Source organism: Eucalyptus grandis, chromosome 3 (genome assembly GCF_016545825.1).
Source record: "Eucalyptus grandis isolate ANBG69807.140 chromosome 3, ASM1654582v1, whole genome shotgun sequence".
Classification (NCBI taxonomy): Eukaryota; Viridiplantae; Streptophyta; class Magnoliopsida; order Myrtales; family Myrtaceae; genus Eucalyptus; species Eucalyptus grandis.
In genome coordinates this window covers 49495225-49514494 of record NC_052614.1, presented here as the reverse complement: position 1 = coordinate 49514494, position 19270 = coordinate 49495225, and the positions used below count along the sequence as shown (strand labels likewise).

The window sequence follows — 19270 nt, the reverse complement described above, 5'->3', positions numbered from 1 at the left end:
TGTGCTCTCTCTCCCCAAGCCGGAAAAGTAGTCCAGACGTGGGGACAGAGAGCGAACGTAGCGACAAGAGGAGGGAGGAATGAAACCTAAGAACTTAATTTCCTCTCCTTTCCTAGGTGATGTGGAATGAAACCCTAGAGAGAAACCCTAACCCATCGCACCCTCCCTTCCAGAAGAGAGAGAGATTTTGAGCGAGCTTTTGATGGATATAACAGGGAACGTCTAATTTCTTCCTTCTAATTTTAAAAAGATTGTGTTAATTAAGAAAAACAAATATTAAACCGTGAATATCAATAAAATAATTTCCAAGATTTCGCTTCGTTTCGTACCTTCTAATTTTGTTTCAGACTTTCGACCAAAAAAAAAAATTTGTTTCAGACCGTATGCTGCTTAAATTGTCAATTATTTCTTACAATAATGAATAACTTGTGTAAAAAAGATTATCTAATGTGAATTTTAAAAACTAACCACCTAGAGAACAAAACTCAAGAATGATTTCATGCTTACTAGTCATACCCTATGAATTTCCGCACTTCATAATATAAATATCAAATGAATATCTGTTATGAAGGTAGATGATGTTGAAATAGGATAAAGATATGCAGACAAAATGAATAAATGTTATGCAGGATCGTGCATGATGAATTTAAATTATATGTTATGGAATGTTGAGTATGCAATCTACAAGAGACTTTCCACTGTATTTTTGTTCTTTTTCTTAACAAAAAGACAAATGCCCCTAAAGTCTATTAAATGTGCATTCATTTCCTATTTTAGGCGCATTTTCTATTCAGGAGGATAGATGGGGCGATTCAGGTGAGATCCAATGTAGATCCAACTTTCTATTCACACTGCATACTTATCCCAATGCACACTAACTGTGAACTAATCCTACGAGACAAATCAATATGAAGTGCTATTTTTAATTTTCCTTTTATTTTATGAAAACAGCAAATTTAAATCCTAGGATATAATGCGATCTGATGTACTATGTATTAATATTGAACTATGTGTAATGCAGGCAATGCATGTAATGCAGTTAATAGTTAATATATTCCTTAAGATATGATTTTTTAAGAAAACATAAGCATATGTAATTTTCTAAATAACATGTGTTACATGAACATTTCCTGAACTCTAATTATGCATGAGATGGTAATGCGCAATGATGACGTACGAATTAATCAAATACTCAACCATAAGAAGTCAAGCAAGATGATTTTAGGTTCCAACCTTAGTGTCTAAAGGTTCGGAGGCCCAATATGCCTTAGCTAGTGCAGGAAAATAATCAAATCATGAAAGCCTAAGTCTTTTGACTAAATAGCATGCATCAAAACAAACTATATTGTCAAAATTAAACTACAAGATTACACTTACCTTGACTTAGTGCCAACGTTTAGCATGATACAGAGAGGGCTGGCGATTGGTCAGTGCTGACAAGGGTGATGATCGGCAATGATCGACAATGATCCATGAAACTATAGGGTGCGCAAGGTGAGGTGCCAAAGCTTCGTCAAGAGAATTGGTGGGCATCGTGGCTAGCTGATGGGCATAGGAACTTGCCATGGTACTATGGAAGGAGTCGACAGGCATTTTTGTAAGCCACAAAAGTATATTTCATGATCTCCATAACTAGAATCAAGAACACTTATATAATCAAGTAGAGATTTATGCACTTGATTTAGAATCTACCGTTCTTGATACGAAATAACAACGATCCAAACTCAAAAACTTCTCCTCTATAGTCTTCTGTATCACTAGCTTAATGAGACTGCTTCTCACCCTTAGCATTTAGTGAATGCTCCTTATGTGAGGATATTTGTATGTGTGCTAGAATTAGAGGAAAGGCTTGAGTACTATTTATAAAGTTTTTAGCTAGGCCCTCTCATCACGAGTCGGGCTCAACTCGGTCTACACTAGCAAGCCACATATTAAACTAATTAATAAGCTTTATATCTCTCTTTATTAGACCAATTCTATAAAACAGTAAATTATACTATCTATTAATATAGCTCACATCAGCAAAATGTAGAGAATCTCCGAGTGCAGCCTAGGCACAAAGGCCATGTGTGATGACGGCACCGCAACGTGTAGAGCAAGAATTAGCAATTATGCTTCGGCGATCCTACACCAGGTGACGTCGCTGCTGCAACTCTGGCAAGGAAAGAAGGCACGGATGTCGTCCCATCGATTAAGCCTACGGATGACGGCGTCTTCAAATCCACATCTTCTATCACGCGGGACATGGTGGAGGCTCTTGCCAAGGACATTCAACAACTCGCTCACGAATCCAGTGAAATCGAGGACATCTCCTTCAGTGATCCTACTCCGAGAATTGTCGTTCCTCTGACTCGGGCACCGAGAGAAGGCAAAGAGGACCAAGTCGGCACTCAAGTTGCAATCTTCAGCAGACAGCAGGTAACTTTCTATCAAAAGAGTATAATATTTATTAATCTTTCCTTCCATAGCCAATTAGATGTAACATGGATTATAATGCTTATTCATTTTGTTATTTTCTATAGATTTTCTTCCTAGTTACCCTATCCATTCATGCCTTCTCCGTAATTAGATAAAGCAATCTTGTGTTTCTCTTCATTATGTGGAAACCCAATTAATTGCGTGAAATCCATGCAAAATTTAGTTTGTGATAGGTTGTAAGTTGTTCTCAACTTGCTGCGGGTGTACCTATATTAATTGGGTTTCAGAAAGCAAAATCAATGGGAATTTTGGTAATAAAATAATTCCACAGTAAAGCAATTTTATTATCCCGTGAAATTATTTCATTGAACTTTGTTATCTAAGTTTGTCATTATCTATAAACAATATAATACGAAGAAGAGGTAAGAGGACAGGCTTTTTAAATAAAAGCAATTATGCTAATCTGATTGACGCGCACCTTTCATGTCTGGGGTTTTTAGATTTGCACTTAGTGATTGAATAGGACTTGAATCATAAGAGTACATAAAATCTACAGCATATCTTTAGCACCTGGTGGTTGTATGCATTAGGGAGCCACTTTGAGAAAAAATTACATTAATTTCCCGTGAAAATTTAGAGCAGTACACATATACACCCAAAATTTCACCCTTTATGCAAAACTCCCTTAGTCGTTAACCCTTCCTCCTTTTTTCCGTTTGCGAGCGCCCAGTGTGTGAATTTTTCAATGGTAAGATTGCAATTCTCCTCAAATTTTTTCAAATCACTCTTTTGCCCCTAATGATTGTTCTCTATCACGGCATCTCTCATTTTGTTTTTTTTTTTGCATATATTTTGGAACATTGTAATTTATTATAACGCATGAAGAGGCCGAAGGATCATTTGACTAAAACAAATACAGAAGAATTGTAACATTTCCCTTCCAGACCAATTTCTCAAAGCTTCAGCCACCCGCCGCCTGGACTTTCTTTGTTTGACCATCCGTCCTTTCGTCTAATGTTCATGGAGGCATAATGAATTGGCGGAGAAGATTAGTGGAAGGATGGTGATGATGACGATGGTGATTGGAAAGATGATGGGAGGTTTCAATATTATGGGGACTCCCTCGGACGTGAGATGGCCTTTTTGCATGATCATGCTTGCTCGACGTTTCATGGAGAGAACAGGGCGATTTCTCTTCTTTGGTAGTATGAAAAAAAATAGCTGAGCTGTACACTTCTTCTACAGCATATCCAGAAGCCACGGAGGTAGTAAAATATTAGGTGAGATCAATCTCTTTCCTCTCTCTTTGCCGGGTTGACAGAAGCAAATAGAGAGATTTTGAGCGGGCTTATAGGGGAATAACAGGAAACGTGTAATTTCTTCCTTTTAATTGTCTTAATTAATAAAAAAAAAATACTAAACTGCGAATATCAGTAAAATAATTGCCAAGATTTTTGCTTCACGCCTTCTAATTTTATTTCGGACCTTATATTGTCTAAATTGTCAATTATTTCTTATGATAATGAATAACTTGTGTAAAAAAGAATTATCTAATTTAAGATTAAAAAACTAATCCATCGAAATAACAAAACTCAAAAAGGATTTTATGCTTACGAGTTATGTCTTACCAATTTCCGCACTCAAAAGAGATTTTAAAAGGTGGGGCCTTAGCTTACGAGAGTCTGAGTGATCGATTCTAGCTGTGCCGTCATTACTTTGTGCAAAGAGTGCTTGAAAGTTCATCAGGCGAATGGATAAAAATCGTCATCTTGCTTTCCCTTAGTTGCGTTCTTTTCCTCGAGGATTGACGACTATCCTGTCTTCTTTCCTATTTTGTCTTTCGCTTCGCCCTGACACTTGTGAATTGTGACGAGGCCACAAAGCATAATTTAAAATTGAGAGCGTAGGTGGTAGGGGTGTCGGGAGTAGATCAAGGGCTGGAAAAAATGCGAGCCCAATTAAGATTAAAAATTTCGGGATTGCTAAAGTTTTCCAAAAGAAGAAGTGATTCCTTCCCACATAATAATAATTACAAATTTCGGTATTGCTAAGGTTTTCCAAAAGAAGAAGTGATTCCTTCCCACATAATTAAAATTAAAAATTTCGGTATTGCTAGAGCTTTGCAAAAGAAGAAGTGACTCCTCCCCACATGAAAAGGCAATACTGGAGGAAATAAATAACCAGGCCAAAAGCAAGGCCTACAGTCTGAAAGGTGAAGGTAATACTATGGAAAAAAAAAAAGTCAGCTTCATGTGTGGGACTGATCGGAAGGTTGGTGTCGCGACTAAGTGAGGTTCTTAGGTCTAAACTGATTATATACAAAAGAGCACCTCATCTTCTTCCATTTCGAGGGCAGCTAAGCTGAGCTGAGAGCTCTGGAAATTTGTGAACAAAGCTTTAAGTTGTACACCGCGAAGACAGCGCTCAAAATCTCTATAGTTAGAAATAAGAATACACACAATTGAGTAAAGAGATCCGTACATCTGATTTGGAATACATCAATCTTAACGCAAAACAATGACGATTCAAACTTGAAATACTTTTACTCTATTATTTTATGTATCACTGGCTTAATGAAATTATTTCTTATCTTTAGCATTTTGTAATCACTCCTTATATAAATATACTTTGTGTATCAAGACTAGAGGAGGAACTTGAACATTATTTATAAAGTTTTCAGCTAAATCTTCACATCATAAGTTGGGCTCAACTTAATCCACAATAATTAATCTCATATTAAATTAATTAAGAAAATTTACATCTCACTTTATTAAATCAATATCGTAAAACAATAAATTACAAATTAACCCACGTCGGAAAAATTCTTGCATTGGTTTCTTTCGGAGGGACGTCCGGGGACCGTTCTACCTTCTTCTCTGGCCCCCCTCCCCAAGCATCACCGAATCGCCACCCCGCTCTTCCTCCCTTCTCCACCTTCAAAATTTCTTCTTCTTCACTAGCCAGTTCAGAACCTCCCGCGCTCCTTCCATGGCCACGAGGAGAACATACACCTCCAAGCTCACCAAGACCTTCGCGGCCTCGGCGCCTCCCAAACGGTCCTCCGCCGCCACCGGAGTGCCTGTAGCCTCTCCCGCACTCGCTCGCTCTTCGGCTCCGCTTCCGGTTTCGGGAACTCCGTTCACCCGTTGACCGGCCCACCGCTTCGCGAGGCTAATGTTCTCGCCTCGGTAATCCGCCGGGGCCGTCAAGTTCCGCGGCGTCGTCGGCTTCGGTTCGCGGGACTTTGGCCTTCCCTCTCGGGCTTACTCAACCGCCGCGAGCGCGTCTCAGGTTGGAATCCGATCGATATTCATTATGTGAATGCGGGTATTTTTGTGATATTACGGAAAGGTGTGATTTTGAAGTGTTTTGAGCGTAGGACATTTCCTTTTTTATTTGGGCTTTTTATGTTAGAGTTGGGAATAGTGCTTGTTTGTGAAGATTGAGTTCAGAGCAATTTGTCTGTAGTCTTCTTCTGGTGTTGCTGAAGCTTTTGGGACTTAAGTTTAGTGCTTCTTTCGTTAAGTTTGTGAAAATCTTTTTCCTCTAGGAACGATCTCTCGGTGTGCTGCAGCTACAGAATAGAGATATAAGGGGCGTTCGATGTAAACATTATAAGCTTAACGAAATAACGAAATAAGCTTTTCTCCTGTATCACTAAAGTGCATTGCTTTTAGCTGTATTCTCAATGAATGTTATATTCAAAATATCGTTTGATGGTGCTTTGAGGTATACTTTGGAGAATAGTTATAAGCTGCAACTTTCCCATCTTCCATGACCATTTGCTTATGAAGGTCTGCCTAACACTTGAGTAGCTATTAGATTTTCTTAGCAATGGAGGCGACGGTTGCTTGATTTTACAAGTCTAAAGCTGGCTGTTTAACTTTTTTGTGTTTTGGTGATGAATCTGTACTCGGCATGTTTTCTTTTGATTTCCTTCAAAGTCCCAAGATATGGTGGACCGGAGTTAGCGTGATAAATGTTAGAAGGTTACTTACCAACCGAGTAAGCATCTCCTATTGAAGTTGACCTGTTTCATTTATTATGTCATCCTTTTCAGAATTTATAGTTGACCTGTTTCATTTGTTAGTAATGACCTGAAGCCTTTGTTTGACTCAGACAAATCTGTCAGAGTTCACTGAGATGGCCTGGGAGGGCACTGTTGGCGCTGTTGATGCAGCTCGAGTTTGCAAACAACAAGCGGTGGAAACTGAGCATCTATGAAAGCTCTTGTGGAGCAAAAGGATGGTTTAGCCAGGAGAATTCTCACCAAACCTGTTCTTGACAATACATGAGTCTGCAGGCTGTGGACAATTTCATTTCCCAACAACCAAAGGCATGTATTCAGTTATATGTTTGTTTTTCAATTTAATTTTGTCCTTCTCCAAAGGTTATTTGGGGTTTACTAACGATCTGTGATTTTGTGCCAGGTTGTGGGTGACACCAATGGCCCTATAATGGGCTCACATCTTGCCTCCCTTTTGGAAAATGCTCAAAAGTACAATAAAGAAATGGGGGATGATTTTGTTTCTGTGGAGCATCTTTTACTAGCATTGCGTTCTGATAAGAGGTTTGGGCAGCAAGTATTTCGATATCTTCAGCTTAGTGAGAAGGATTTGAGGGAGGCCATTCGAGCTGTTCGTGGAAATCAAAGAGTAACAGATCAAAGTACATCCTATTGTTATTCAACTGCTGCAACCTTTTTAATTCTGAATTACATGATACTATGGAAGGCACCAGTCCTTATAAAACATTTTTCTCAGAGGTTCCTGTATGTTAGGACTTGAACAGGCTAACTATATTGATGACAAGGGCTAGCCATTGTTTTCATAAAGCTTCATTAATCAACTAATTCTACATAGCGACCACTTGCTGTTGAACTAAGTACATCTGGATGGATTTCTGCTTTCCTGATGGACTTCGCTTGTTTACTCTGTCATTAGAAGTCCATAAGGACAGTGAGAGTTTGCTTGTCGGTTATAAGATAAGAGAACAGTGCCACTGGCAGCTTCTATGGAACAATTCTGCATCCTGCAAAGAACCATCTGATTTGAGGGAATAATCATATTGAAACTTTTGATAATATTCAACTATTAGAAAAAGATATGTTTTCAGAATCTCAAAGTGGTCAGGATATCTTCTCAGGGATATTGACATACTTAACTGAAGCTTCTAAAACTTTATCTCAAATATTTCACTGCATTTATCTGCTTTATCTCAGACCTTTCACGATGTTTCTCAGCTGGCTAAGTATTCCTTCTAATATGCATGTTGTAGCACATGATTTGTTATTGTCCTGCCAAAGGATGAAGACCTTCTTTTGTTGATTCCTGGTCTATTTCCTTTGCTTCTTTGACTACTAATGCATTAGTCATAACATTTTCTTTGGTCTCCTACAAACAGACCCTGAAGGAAATATGGCAATGAGTTGACGGAAATGGCTCGGCGGGGCAAGCTTGATCCTGTTATCAGTCACGACGATGAGATCCTGTGTTGCATTTGAATATTATGTAGGAGAACTAAGAATAATCTAGTAATTATTGGTGAGCCTGGTGTGGGGAAAACTGCAATTGCTAAGGGTAGGTTTCTCAGTTCAATCTTATTTTCTTAAGCTTAGGATATTAGTCCCTGATGTGTTGTAAGACTTGTTCTTCTCTTTTACTTTTGTTGTTTGTGTGTGCTGCCAGCATGTATGATGAATGATCATTCATGGAGCTCCCAGTGTAACATTGCTGTTGTTTAGTGTTATATGAATAGTTCAATGTTTTTAACCTTTTCTCAACTTTAGTTCTGTCTGAGGTATAGTTATTAGGATCAAATTACTCATGCAAATCATTTTTCTGATGGACCAAAAGCTGGCTTCCTTTATTTTATGATGATGTCATAATGCAGGAAACTTTGTTCACGAAGATGTGATTGACCTTCAAGCTGATAAGGTGAAGTGGTGTTACAGTTATTCTCAAGTTAAACACTCTATTGGATTATGCAAATCAGTGGTGATGAGCTGGGCTCTATAGGTTCTTCTACAGATTTAAATCTAGACCTAAACTAGTTCAGAAGAGTGCTGGTGGTACTCAGTCAGTGTGCTGGTTCCATTTTTTTAGCTATCATGTAACTTTTGCTTTGCAGTAGAGAGTATTCCGAGAGTAGCCATTGTTAAACTATGTGCATGTTACTGTCATTTTGGGAGTGAGCATGTCTAGTGACATGGTTCCTAGTGTGAATGTTGCAACTTCATGGATTGTATGGTAATTTCTTTGGCGTAATTCTCACTCTTAACAGGTTGGCTCAACATATAGTCCGTGGGGATGTACCGGAGCCACTGTTGAACAGAAAGGTTGTAATTGTTGGCTGTATGATCAAGATAACTTGGTTAGATCATAATGTGATCTTTCAGAAAGCTTTCTGCTAAGAGGATGTCTGCTTGATCTCGACCTATGCAGTTGATTTCCTTGCATATGGGAGCACTAGTTGCGGGTGCTAAGTTCCATATAGATTTTGAGGAACAACTGAAAGCTGTCCTGAAGGAAGTAACGGCTTCAAATGGGCAGATAATATTGGTCATTGATGAGATCCGCACTGTATTAGGTGCAGGTGTGTATCATTCTTGCTTTTTTTTTTCCTGGTTCCATCTCTATCATCAGGGACTATGTAAAAAAAAAATTTCAACATGCATGAAAAAGTCATTTATCATGTTATTGAACTTTGTAATCATGCAAATTCTAGTATAATCTATATCTTTCATGTTTTCATTTTGCTTTTGTGTTCCATGTGATGGTTTTATTCAGATTCCTAAGTGCTACTTTTCTTCTCTTTACTCCAACGTGCCAAATGCAAATTGTGTATTGAAAAGTACTGCTTGTGCTGTGCATGTAGGAGTGACTAGTGGTGCAATGGATGCAGGGAACTTGCTGAAACCAATGTTAGGTCGTGGTGAGCTACGTTGCATAGGTGCAACAACACTGAACAAGTATCAGAAGTACGCTGAGAAGGATGCTGCACTAGAGCATAGGTTTCAACAAGTGTTTTGTGGTCAGCCATCTGTTGAGGACACAATTTCCATTCTTTGCAGATTGCGTGAGTGGTATGAACTACATCATGGCGTTAAAATATCAGACAGTGCCCTTGTTCCAGCTGCTGTCCTTTCAGATTGTTACATTACTGAAGCTTCTGCCTGACAAAGGTAATCTATGAATTCTATCAGTGTTGGATTGTATTTCTGTGCCAACTCTTGCTATTTTCCATCGTAAGATCAACTAATTGACTCCCCTCAATTGATAATGACATATTCCTGTAAAAATTTTCAAATGATAATCAATGTTCCTGTCTTGAGAATGATGCATTAAATCCCAACGATAATGCGCAAAGACCATGCAACTGCACAATCTCTTTTTTTCTTTTGCTGGGACACCTAACTAGAAAAACAAAATTGCATTGCACTTTCAAATATAAAGTTGCTAGCAGTATGGTATTTTCTGTTGGCTATTATTTTATTTATTTCCTATTTTCTTCTTCTTTTGCTTAATATTTTTTCTCCATTATTTTTTTTTTCATTATCTAGATACTCTATTAGGAGTACAATGTTGTTATGCCACTGTTTTGGATAATTTTGTCTGATATACTTTGAGAAGTATGACCATCATGATAGAACAATCTAAATGCATTAAGAGAGGATGTTATGATTTCCAACTTATTGTCTGGAATGCTTCTCTAATTTGCCTCAATAAACACACATCTTTCCTGCTCCTTCTGTTGTCTAATTGTATATTGTTATGTTGTTTTTCCTTCAGCCATTGATCTAGCTGATGAAGCCGAAGGAAAGCTGAAAATGGAGATGACATCCAGGCCTACTGAATTGGATGAGATAGACAGAGCCATGCTAAAGTTGGAGATGGAGAAATTATCTCTGAAAAATGACACGGGTAACACATCTAAAGAAAGGTTGCATTAGTTGAAAAATGACTTAAATTTGTCTAAACAGAAGCAAAAAGAACTGACAGAGGAGTGGGAAAGCGAAAAAACTCTTATGACTCGGATTCGATCAATTGAAGAGGAGGTAACTCTTCTACCTCTATATAATCTCTTTCGTGATTCTTCCTTTTGCATATTTTACCTCGATTTGACCTTTCTCTCCGTCTAACAGATTGATAGAGTTAACCTGGAGATGGAAGCTGCCAAGCATGAACACAACTTAAACTGTGCTGGTGAACTCAAATATGGAATGCTTATGTCCCTTCAGCGCCAGTTAGAAGAGGATGAAAAGAATCTTGCCGAATTCAGGAAATCAGGAAAATCTTTGCTATGAGAAGAGGTCACTGATCTTGACATTGCTGAAATTGTCAGCAAATGGACTGGCATTCCCTTGTCGAACCTTCAATGACCAGAGAAGGAAAAGCTAGTAATGCTGGAGGAGGTCCTTCACAAGAGGGTGGTTGGTTGGTCAAGATATAGCAGTTAAATCAGTAGCTGATGCAATCTGTTGTTCGAGGGCTGGATTATCTGATCCGAACCAACCAATGGCAAGTTTTATGTTTATGGGCCCTACTGTGTTGGCAAAACTGAGCTTGCTAAGGCTTTAGCTGAATTTCTCTTCAATACAGAAAACGCTCTCATTAGAATAGATATGAGTGAGAGTACAAGGAGAAACATGCAGTTTCACGTTTGGTTGGTGCAACTCCTGGTTATGTGGGATATGAAGAAGGTGGGCAGCTGACTGAAGTGTTTTGCCAAAGACCCTATTCTGTTGTGCTCTTTGATGAGATTGAGAAGGCACATCACAACGTGTCCAACATTGTTACAGCTGTTGGATGATGGAAGAATAACCAATTTCTGGGGAAGGACTGTCATTTTTACAAGCTGTGTCGTGATAATGACTTCTAATACTGGTTCTCACTTTATACTCAAAACTCTTTGTATTACGACAGAGAGCAAGGAAGTAATTTATGACATTATGAAAAGATAAGTTGTTGAGTTGGCCAAACAAACATTCTGCCCAGAGTTTATGAATCGAATTGATGAATATGAAGTATTCCAGTATCTGGACTCCAAGGAAATTGGCAAAATTGTCAAGCTCCAGGTAACTAATCTTGAGCTCAATTTATTTTCTTCTTGTAAGTGTTGTGCTGTGTAAGAAATTTCAATCGGGAAAACGACTCTAGTGTTAATGTCCTTTTCTCAGTGGGGATAATTTGTAAAGGCAGAACTAACTTTTGTTTCCTGCCTAACTTTTTATCAATACTACTTGGAAGAGGTGCTTACAAACAGTGGTGCAATTGCATAGGTAACCACCGCTTGCCCTCGTAAAGCTTCTGTGCACTCTATTACTGTAGTTTAAGTAATTTGACATTCTCTTACGGTAGTCTAAGTAATATGAATTTTTATGGGTCACACGTTGATAACTATTATTCTGTGATGCAAAAGTGCAGTATGTTGCAAAAGATGAATCATTATTTGTGGTAAGTTTTATGATTGAGTGGTTTTTGTTTTTGGGAAAAGGAACTATATTGCAATGCTTATTTAAATCTCCAAATGATCAATTGTGTTAAGCAGTATTGTTATTGTTTACATGTCAGGACTCGAAGCTTAATTATCCGGAACTTCTAGGAGCACATCAAAATGTGGGATAAACCACAGTCCTTGTCATTGCTCAGTGTAGCTTGATATGGTTGGCCTGGATACTTGTTTTCGTCTTGTTCTGAGATTTGGTTATTGTTGGACTCAAATAGCATATAATTGCAAAAGTTCTAAACCTCCAAAAGCACTAGAAAGCTGGCAACAATTCAAGGCCATATTCACTCAAGTGGTTTTGCACTTCATGCTCAACTTTCAAAAAGATTAAACGATAGAGAGAGAGAAAGAGAGAGAGAGTGAGAGTAGCACAATCATAAACAACGTGGTCCTATAGAAAACTTATTACTTGGAGTGGAAGCTTGTTTCTTTTGTTGCAGAGCATTTTTGTATCCACCGATACCCCCGGTCAGATACGTTGACCTTGTAAATATTGCACCAAACGCATTAGAATCGGAAACCAATTTCCTTGCAAAATAAAATTTCTAGGTCGTCGAAACAATCGGAAACAAAATGGAAACAAAAAAAAAAAAAAATGGAGTTGTACAAAATTTTATTACCTAGGAACCAAATCCCTGTTTCTCGTCCTTGACCACTAACCAAAAGAAGGCTTTGACGAAGCGACGTCTTACAATTGACTTGCTCTTTAAACCTCTTCAGTGACGTATTTAATTAGTTTTCCGTACCTGCAACAATGGACAGACGAAGGCTAGTTCATTTTGGTCCGACCGGCAAGAAATAAAAGGTTATCAAAATGGTAATCTAATTTTTTTTTTTTAATGTCCCAAACAACTATAACCTGAAGATCTTTAACTCAAAAAAAGAAAGAAAAAGTAGGCGCTAAAGATTTCCAGCCGTACTGCAATGCAATTATGTTCTACCACGGAGTTTCTCCGGATATAATAAACCATAGGGATCTACTTCTTTGAACATAACATGTAAATCAGACCCTGATAAACTTACGGCTCCAACAGTTAAGTATTAGCACCAACTAATCTGCAGCTACAACCAATTCTCATTGGATATTGCTCGTCTTAAGAAATTAAGGGGTTGTATGGTAATGTTTCTGTTATTTTTTTGTTCCGGGGAACATAAATAAAATAAAAAAGTGTTTCTATTCGAGGAACAGTTTTTGAATAAAAAAAAAACGCGTTTGGTAACGTTTGTTCGGGAATAAAAATGAATAGAAACACGTTTGGTAAATTTTATTCTTTTTTGTTTCTTTTAATTTTTTAATATTTTATTTTATTTTCCATTTTTTCCTTTCTTTTTATTTTTTTCTTCTTTCGGTTGGTCGCCGGCCTCCAACGACCGGCGACGGGGCCGGCGACCTCGCCGGATCTGGGCGAGCCCGAGCTCGCCGGCCAAGGCAAGGCTTGGGGTCGCCGGGCGCGGGCGGCCGAGCCTCGCCACCCGCCATCGGAGCCAAGCACTGCGCTTGCGACACCGACCGAGATCTCGCCCGCCGCTACTCCTCGCGACGCCACCGCTCATCGCCACTCCGCTGCGAGATCCATGCCCCCGCAGCCTACTCTACCGAGACGCTACCGTTGCGCCGACTGTCGCGCCGCCCGAAGCCGCGGCTCGACGCCGTCTCGATCTCACCACGCCATTCGCAACGCCGTCCGCCGATCTTTGCCCGCGTCGCCCGTGTCGATCCCGAAGCCTCTAGTGCCGCGCCGCCATCGCACCGTCCTCCGGAGCCCCTCGGCGGAACCTAGCCGAAGATCTCCCCTCGAGCGAGGCCGAGCCTCGCCTTGGCGGGCGAGGCTCGGCCTTGCTCGGGGGCCGGCGATGCTCCGGCAAGGTCGCCGACCCTCGATGGAGTTGCCGGCCCTCGATGGCCGGTCGCCGGCCATGGCCAAGGCCCGACCGGCCAAAGAAAAAAAAAAAGAAGAAGAAAAGAAGAAGAAAAGAAGAAGAAAAGAAGAAGAAAAGAGAAGAGAGAGAAGAAGAGAAACGTTTCTTTAAAATCGTTTCGAACAAGAAACAACTTTTTTGTTTTCATTTCTGTTCTTTTTGTGTTCTAGGAACAAAAAAACAAAAAGAAACGCAACGCAAGCTTATGGCCAACAGCGTTTTTTTTTTTTGTTCCCGGGAACAAAAAAATAAAAAAAGTGTTCAAAAACAGAAATAAAGAACAAAAACATGCGGGCCCTAAGATGCTCAAGAATTCAGGAACCATTCGAAGCCGTTATTATTGATGGAATGGATGAAATTGGATGCACCTACCAAAACTTAAGGAGATAATTTACCGTTTACAACATTTAAAATCTTGGATTAATTTGAATGACATGTCCATCGCTATGGAAAATAATTGGTAGTACTAGATGCGGGTTTCAAGCAAAATCTTGAGAAACCAGGCATATTCTAACAGGCAATTTTATTGGAAAGAAATCAATTGATTGTATTAAAAAGAACATATGATGAAAAGAGGTACTCCTCATTTTTTTTCAGCATTTCCTTCATTCTTTAATGCATTTACTCCACAAAAAATGAATGGTTTGAAAAAAAAAAAAATCAATAAATGATTGATTATATCTCTTATAAAATTTAGTTAATGAAAAATGTTTTTACTATTGACAACAATTTATACTTAAATAGTTTCATGGTTGATTAAAATATTTTTTATCATTCATTTCTTTAAGCTATTCATTTTTTGGAGATTTATTTTCAAATCATGAATTTTCCATGAAACAAACACACAATTTACATGTAAATGAACACACGAATTTGCATTCAGGATAAAATATCTCCATTTTTCTTTTCTTTTTTTGTTTCTTTCTAACTATCTCCACTTTCAAGTGACCCAAAATGTGCAGGAACTATTACTTAATAGACATATATGTCCACCTAAAAAAAAATAAAAAAAAAAAAATGTCTTTGCAAGCTAATTAGGCATTTTATGTAGTTAATAGTGTGGATGTGTACAATTGACATGTTAGCAAGGCAAACTTGAGCGAGGAACAACATGGTCTTGCTAATTAATAACATCTTCGTTTATAGATTTCTTAATCGATGACTCCTTTATTATAACAAGAAAAAGAGAGAGAAAAAAAAAAGCAACTCCAAATTGAAATGGTTAGGGTTCTCAAATTGAGTTCATTTTATTCCAAACTTAAAATTAGTGTACCAAATCGACTATTTGGCGCGAATTTATCAAAGAAAACTTTATAGCGCTTATTTCATCCCTCGAGTGAAAATCCCTTCTTTTTTTTTTTTTTTGGCATCATTTGGAAAGTGGGGTTATATTTGTGTCGTAGGTATAACTTCATGCCTTTTTGTGGGATTTGACCTTCAAACTAGTGGAACACTAGGGCTAATTTTTTAAAAAAGCAACTTGTTTTAACTTAAACATCATTAAAGGCGCTCGTAATAAAATTTTTACTTATCTATTTCTCTGCTTCTTTATTTTTCGAAACGGGTATGGAATAAAAATCTATTTGATAACGCAATTTGATTTTTCTATTTTATAACAGATTTTTATTTCATAAATAAATTTAAAAAATAAATCAAAAGTTAAAATTTTTAACTTTTCAACAAAAATTGAGAAATCGATTTTGATCATAAATCAATTTATATTTCAGAAATTTACGTTAAAATATCCTAAAAAGTAAGAATCTTGAGGGTTAAAATTTAAAAAGTAAGAATCTTAAGGGTAAAGCTATTTGGGAGCCAAAGGCTGCACTGTCCTGCACTGTCCTGAGTCCTGACTTCGAAATTCTATGTGATGTTTAAGTCAATTGAATGAATATACTGTCATAATTAATCGACATTTAAGCAATTACCTGTCAGTGTTCAGGTCAAATCCCTTGTACGTGCGATCTTTTTTAGGGCCTCTTCCCATGCCATCACTCCGTACGAAGAAAATTCTTTCTGTTCTCATCTACGCCAGTTGTGTACGAATTGTACGAATTGCTTTTCAGATTAACATCTCCCTCCCCCGGGGCGCCGGGCGAGACTTTGACATGCATCATGCCATGTCATGCCATGTGAGCAAGTCCCTGGAGAAACCGGTTATTGGAAGCGTAGTTCTTATTGAAGATGGGTGTGTATGTGGCAGAGGCATGGATTGCTCGCTGAACAGGTTCACCACCGGACCTCAATTCATCTTCGTCTCTATGATCAGAAAGTCCATTATGAACCGGCCTATCGTAAAGGAAATCCGGAATGCTAAGACATGTCTGGTCCCTAGAACTTTGGAACACAACATGAAAGGTAATCTGTGGCAAAGCCAGGTCATTATTGAGGCATCCAACGATTTTTCGAGGACAGTGTGACCATGATCCAACTTCCAGCTTTCCGTGCCTTCGACTCCCTCAATTGCTCTTAAATTAGGACAAACTTGTAGCTCAAGATGTTGTGGCTTACCCGACTTAATGAGTTGGGTAATCCTCCTATTAAATGACTCTGGAAAGACAGAGGTACTGCAAAGATTCCAGTTCGACCAAACTGATATCTCAGCTAGCCTGTTCAAGCTGTTCAGACCCAAGCGTTGTAGCCTCTTCAAGAGTGACAGATTACATGTTTCTTCCAGGACTTCACGTCTACTTATTTCCAGTTTAGGCCTTGAGAGATAGACACGCACGACACTGGAATTTTAGTGACGTAGAACTGACAGACTTTCTAAGTTGGAAAATTTTGGCAGTGAACTAATGCCCTTTACTTCCAAGGCTGACAAATGACTTGGAAGTAGATGGATCGGTTGCACTTTCACCCAAACTTCATTTTTGGCGGATCATTCCTCCAAGTAAAGTAAGGCTCCACTTTCAAAGCACTTAATCTATTTAATACCAGATAATCTAAATTGACGAGGCTTGAGAAGTCAGGGATAAAATAGGAGTAGATTACTTACTTGAACTTCAAGGTATGCCAAACTTTATGGAAGATCTGTCACTTGTAGCAGCTCAATCGAACCCAATTGAAGTTTTTGGAGATGAGGGAGAGGGCCTATTGCCTCAGGCAATCTACAAACATAAGTGCATGATAAGTCCAATATCCTCAAATGAGATAGCTTCCCAATTTCATCCAGGTTTTCATCTGTCAAATGCCAGCATTCCTTGGCATGTAGCTCTTCAAGCATCTTCACTCCTCCGATGGTATGAGGAAGCTTTGTTATCGCTGTAGAATCTATTCTCATCACCCTTAGTTCCTTTAGCTTTCCAATTGAATCGGGTAGTATGACTATTCCCGACTTTGATAAATTCAACTCCACCAACATCTGTAACTCCCCAATGGAGCATGGAAGCTCCTTTATTCCCACGCAACCACGTAAAGATAAGCATGCAAGTTTCACCAATCCTCCAAAAGACTTTGGAAGTTGGCTTATTCTGGGGTGCTCATCTAATATTAAACTCCTCAAAAATTTCAAATTGCCAAATGTCTCTGGAAGCTTCAAGGGTTGAGAATTTTGCGGCATGACTATCTTCTTCAAAGATTGTAGAGAACCAATTTCTATAGGCAACTCCCCAAGAGAACTACACCCCTCCATATTCAATGTTTCTAGGCGTGTTAGCTTACCGATGGAGCTGTCAATTGTGGTTAAATTGACACAACAAGCAAGAATTAACTTCTCCAAAGTCAACAAGTTAGAAAGTCAGGTGTCCTTTTTAACTCTCGACAACTCGTCAAATCAAGAACCTTCAATCTATTCATCTGCATGAAAAAAAAAATGTTAAAAAAGTTGCAAATAAAAAATTAGTTGAGAAACATCACAACAAATGGGAATACTAGTAATATCCTCATTATAATCTAGCGTAATTTGAATTTCCCAAGTCTTTTTGGGATGTATGAAATAACCATCATACTTTAAGTTCTTTTAAAATTATTACTAACCATTTTTTTTACTTCACTTCACATCCTTTATTTTCAAAACCCGCAGTTTGCGTCTTAGGACAACAGTCCATAACCAAAAGACTAAGTATCCTTGCTACGAAGACACAAAAGACTATAATTCACAAATCACCCACAAGCCCCAAACTAGATTTGGCCACCAGCACACCACCTCCGACCCCAATCTTCAACATTATCGCATTCAATTCTCTCTTACTCTCTCTATGCCAAGTGTAAATGTAAAGTAATAGTCAGGATTTGATTTGACACCGTGGTTACAAACTAGATGCAATGCAAAGCTCAACCCTTTGCTCATCAACTAAAGTAAAACAGGAAAGTAAAAGTAGAGTCGTTTTGAATTATTATACAGTTCGTTAATGCAATTACCACCATAATAGAAACAAATGCTTAACTATCAAACTAGGCTAGTGATTCGCTTGAATCAGGTATTATGAAGTCAAGCTCACCTTCATTCCAATATTCAACTTACCTATTCCAAATAAACTTTTAAGCATTTACGCCATTCAAGCTGTGTGTTACCAATCTCAAGCTTGATCCCAAGTACTTTTGTATTACTAAACTTCGAGTCAAATTTTACATTATTCAAATCATATATGACATATATTGAAGCAAAATATCACTTGCTTCTATTGGATTTACATCATTTCCAAATTCTAAGCAACTATTAGAATTGCAAAACGAAGGTTATAAACCACATGAAGCATTTTTTTTTTTTTTTGTGGTACATAATGTTGTTTTACTTTGATAGATAAAAAGATATTGAATGTTCCTCATGCAAAATATATTGTACACTTGATGAGATGGGGAATGCATGCAACTATTATGTCAATTGTATAAGGTAATGATAGAAGGAAGTAAAGTATATATTGATTCTATCATTGCCTCATTCGTCATGAATGAGGTAAGGACAGAAAGAAGCGTACAGAGTAAGGCATATCATACCTTCATTTGGCTCCATCCACCCCAGCCATCTTCAATATTGCTATCCGAAAGGTCGAGCACAACCAAATGTTTAAAATGAAAGTTATTTGCAAGGAAAGTTGCTTGCCTTGTTTGCCAAGAAAGCCATCTTAGTTTCAAAAGAAGATTCTCAAAGTTGCCTGAAAAATCAATGCCTTTCACTTGAAGAAACCTTAGATTTGGTAGGACAGCTAATTCTTCGGGTCCAAAGTTGCAGCTGCAGCCATCGGATGTCAGACTTAGTGCTTTTACATCTTCATTTATCTACAAATAGAGACTCAAGATTAGTTGAGTGCATGACACTTAACACTCTTACATAGCTATATATAGAAGGAAGCATAAGAACACTCAACACACCATGAACGAAAATTTTCAGCTTCCATTCGCAAATAGCTTGTGAATCATTTCTCCATTTCCCATTTTCTGCTTTTCAAGAAAAATAATTAGCTTACCAATTCCAATCTTAATAGTT

The 19270-nt window shown here is 38.2% G+C and overlaps 1 pseudogene; it reads left to right on the top strand.

Moving 5' to 3' along the window:
- Nucleotides 1-2244: 2244 nt before the first annotated feature.
- On the top strand, nucleotides 2245-12185 carry LOC104439826 (annotated as a pseudogene).
- Nucleotides 12186-19270: the final 7085 nt, after the last annotated feature.